The sequence below is a fragment of the Lathyrus oleraceus genome, chromosome 7 (genome assembly GCF_024323335.1).
Source record: "Lathyrus oleraceus cultivar Zhongwan6 chromosome 7, CAAS_Psat_ZW6_1.0, whole genome shotgun sequence".
Classification (NCBI taxonomy): Eukaryota; Viridiplantae; Streptophyta; class Magnoliopsida; order Fabales; family Fabaceae; genus Lathyrus; species Lathyrus oleraceus.
The window spans coordinates 257331981-257336600 of NC_066585.1; the positions used below are offsets into that span (position 1 = coordinate 257331981).

Sequence of the window (4620 nt, forward strand, 5' to 3'; positions counted from 1 at the left end):
GTCTAGTTCATTAGGAGTTTTTAACATTAAGAAGAAAAGAGATTTTAAAACTATTTTCGGACGCGTTTATAAGTTTAGAGTCTGGTTCGTGAGAACCTCTTTTGGTTAAGAAATCCAGGTTATAATACTTTTCAACTTAGTCAAGATACTATATTTCTTAAAAATAGGTTTACTACTCTAACGCAATGCGCGCCTTTTTATAAGTGACAATAAGAGGGTTTGATTAGGGAGTACAACTCGGTTCTGAATACGCGAAAGCGACGGTTCCTGTTAAATTAGTTCTTTTCAAAGTAGGAAACATTGCCCATAAGTAATTCTATTAGCAAGTACTTGGATTATCAATTGATTATGTGAATTACATTCGACCCTGTCTTTATTAATTAATCTTTATTTCAAACTTTACTTTTCAATTGCACACTACAAAAACACCTATTTTGACTGCCTTTGATAAACACCATAACAACAGATAACGATAGCTTGACACTTGGTCTCTGTGGATACGATAATCTTTTATATTACTCTGACGCGTTCGTATACTTGCGAACACCGCATCAAGTTATCCAACGCATCAAGTTTTTGGCGCCGTTGCCGGGGACCAATTTCGTCAAATTTCATTTTCCTGTTGTTATATCGTTTAGACTTAGGTTATTTCCCGCCGGTCGATGCGAAGAACTCGCAGCACCGGAAGTTTAAGCTTAGTATACCCTCTGGCGGAACCTGAACGTTACGCTCGCGCACGTTTATTCTTTCATAGAATTAAGAGAGCTATGGTCGAAGATCAAAACCAAAGACCTCTTAAGGACTTCGCTCAACCATCTAATGAAGAACCTAGTTCTAGTATAGTAAACCCAATCATTCCAGCCAATAATTTTGAACTTAAACCATCCCTGTTGCAACTAGTGCAACAAAGACAATTCGCGGGTCTCGCTACCGAGAACCCTAACCAACATTTAAAAATATTTCTTCGATTAGCAGATACTTTTAAAACCAATAGAGCTTCTCCTGAGGCAATACGTTTAAGATTATTTCCTTTTTCCCTCAGAGATAAAGCTCTATCATGGTTATATTCCCTTCCACCCAATTCCATTAAGACTTGGGATAACCTTAGAAGAGTTTTTCTTGCTAGATATTTTCCCCCGAGTAAGACCGCCGTTCTTCGAAACCATATAACTAGATTTACCCAAAACCAAGGAGAATCGCTATTCGAAGCTTGGGAGAGATATAAAGAGTTGTTACGAGCATGCCCACATCATGGCTTAGAAAATTGGTTAATCATTCAAACCTTCTATAATGGACTTCATTACAACACAAAGATGACCATCGACGCTGCCGCAGGCGGTGCTCTGATGAACAAACCTTATCCTGAAGCTAGTGCCCTCATCGAAGATATGGCTCAAAACCATCAATCATGGGGAGTCGAACGAGCGACAGTTGAGAAGAAGGAAGCCCAAGGAGGAGTGCATGAACTAAGCTCTATAGACATGATGCAAGCTAAAATGGACGCATTAGCCCTTAAAGTCGAGCATATGTACACGAACCCGAATACTGTAGCCGCAGTTTCGTCGGATTGTGAGATATGTGGAACCCAAGGACACCAATCCGCAGAATGCAGTCTATTGAACGAAACCCACTCCGAGCAAGTGAACTACACCCAAGGGAACCCATACTCGAATACCTATAACCCTGGATGGAGGAATCACCCTAACTTCTCCTATAAAAACAATAACCCTATTCAAAATAATGCACCTCCGAGAACTAGTTATCAAGCCCCTAGATCAAATCAACCTATGCAACCTGTACCACCAAAGCCGAGCCTTGAGAAAATTATGGAAAATTTTATCACCGCTTAAATCCAACAAAACAAGGAGTTCATGAATCAAAACATTCATGTTAACGAATTGATTACTCAGTTAGGAACCAAGGTTGACCAAATAGTTACTCATACTAAGATGCTTGAAACCCAGATCTCTCAGGTAGCTTTAAACCAAGCCCCTCAAACTACACTTGGAGGACAATTCCCTGGACAACCTTAACAAAATCCGAGAGGACAAGCCAATGCAATAACCCTACGAAGTGGGAACGCTTATGATGAGCCACCAAACCCAAGATTGAGTGAACCCGAAACTTCTAAGGAATGTACCAAACCCCTGGACGAAGTAAAGGAACCAGAGGAATCTGAAAACCAGGATGGTCGAGATAAAGGAGAAGAACCTAAAGATAAAATTTACTTACCATCCCCGCCATATAAACCACCTATACCATATCCGCAAAGACTCAAACAAACCCAGATCAATAAACAGTATCAAAAATTTATTAAAGTTATAGAAAAACTTCATGTAGAAATCCCTTTCACAGAAGCCATCACCCAAATACCTTCTTATGCAAAGTTTCTGAAAGACATCCTTACCAACAAACGTAAACTTGGCGATCCGAAGCCTTTGGAATGTAATGCTATTTCCGAGGACAAATTAGCAAAGAAAGATAAAGATCCTGGAAATTTCTCCATTCCTTGCCTTTTGGGTAATCATGTCATCGAAAAAGCTTTTCTAGACTTAGGAGCTAGTGTGAGTTTAATGCCTCTGGCAGTTTGTGAGAGATTAAACTTAGGAGAGTTACAACCCACTGAGATGTCATTTCAGTTAGCCGATAGATTTGTTAAATATCCGATAGGCATTTTAGAAGATGTTCCTGTTAGGATAGGTCAACTATTTATCCCTACTGATTTTGTCGTCATGGACATCAAAGATGACAATGATATACCAATTCTTCTAGGTAGACCATTCTTATCGACTGCAGGAGCCATAATAGATGTCAAGAAAGGAAAGTTGACATTTGAGGTAGGTGACGAGAAAATAGAATTTATACTTTCGAAATTTCTTATGGCACCTGTGATGGGAGACTCGTGTTATGCCTTAGATATCATTGATGAATGTGTTAGAGAATTAGAACAAAAAGAAATTATAAAAACAATTAAGTTACCATTAACCCCCATAAAGGAAGATGATGACTTTAAAAAACCCTACATCGATGATAACCTTTACGAATGTTTATCCCTTACTCCAGATCCTATGCCATGCCCTAAGAAACCAACCTTAGAACTTAAGGAACTGCCTAAGAACCTGAGATATGAGTTCCTCGATGAAAAGATGAACCCGTCCAGTTATAGTTAGTGCTACCTTGAGCCAAGAGGAAACGAACCAACTTTTAGACGTTTTACGAAGATATCCCTCAGCCTTAGGATATAATATCTCTGACCTGAAAGGTATAAGCCCATCCGTATGCATGCATCGGATTTCTCTCGAAGAAGATTCAAAACCCTCTAGGGAACATTAGAGAAGAATAAACCCTATAATGAGTGATGTTGTTAAGAAGGAAGTTCTTAAGTTGCTTGAGGCAGGTATAATCTACCAGATCTCGGATAGTAAGTGGGTGAGTCCTGTGCATGTAGTATCTAAAAAGGGAGGCATCACAGTCGTGCAAAATGATAAAGGCGAACATGTAGCAAAACGTTTAGAAGGAGGATGGCGGATGTGTATAGATTATAGAAAATTAAATAAAGCAACTAGGAAGGACCATTTCCCTTTACCGTTTATAGACCAGATGTTGGAGCGTCTAGCCAGACACTCTTACTTCTGTTATCTAGATGGATACTTTGGATTCTTCCAAATACCTATCCATCCCGAAGATCAAGAAAAAACTACCTTTACATGCCCCTATGGTACTTTTGCCTACAGACGAATGCCTTTCGGCCTCTGTAACGCCCCAGCTACTTTCCAATGCTACATGATGTCAATATTCGCAGATTACCTAGATGGTATCATGGAAGTGTTTATGGATGATTTCTCGGTTTGCGGATTCAATTTCCACAATTGCCTTGCTAACCTTGAGAAAATCCTGGAGAGATGCGTGGAGGTGAACCTCGTGCTAAATTGGGAAAAATGTCATTTCATGGTGACCGAAGGAATAGTTTTAGGACATATAGTTTCCGAAAAAGGTATAGAGGTAGATAAAGCTAAAATAGAAGTTATAGAAAACCTAAACCCCCCAAAAACCATCAGAGAAGTCCGAAGCTTTCTTGGACACGCTGGATTCTACCGGCGTTTTATTAAGGACTTCTCCAAAATAACCAAACCTTTAACCAGACTTTTAATGAAAGATGCTGAATTCATTTTCGATGAAAAATGTAATGACACATTTAATCTTTTAAAGCAAGCACTAATCTCAGCACCCATTATGAAACCGCCCGATTGGTCGGAACCGTTTGAGATAATGTGCGATGCTAGTGATTATGCAGTTGGAGCCGTTCTAGGACAAAGGAAAGATAAAAAATTACATGCTATTTATTATGCCAGTAGAACCCTAGATGCTGCCCAGCTTAATTACGCAACAACCGAAAAAGAATTACTCGCTGTAGTTTTCGCTATAGACAAATTTAGATCTTATCTAGTAGGAGCAAAAATTATTGTTTACACCGATCATGCTGCCATTCGTTACCTATTAAGTAAAAAAGATGCCAAGCCCAGGTTACTCCGATGGATTCTATTACTACAAGAGTTTGATTTAGATATAAGAGATAAAAAAAGACACTGAAAATGTAGTGGCTGATCACCTTTCTAAGCT

General features: G+C 39.2%; 1 non-coding gene across 1 annotated transcript; it reads right to left on the reverse strand.

The window, feature by feature from the left end:
• Positions 1-1151: 1151 nt before the first annotated feature.
• LOC127109956 (small nucleolar RNA R71) lies at positions 1152-1258 on the reverse strand. Its single transcript, XR_007797197.1, has one exon. It is a non-coding gene; the product is annotated as a small nucleolar RNA R71 (small nucleolar RNA).
• Positions 1259-4620: the final 3362 nt, after the last annotated feature.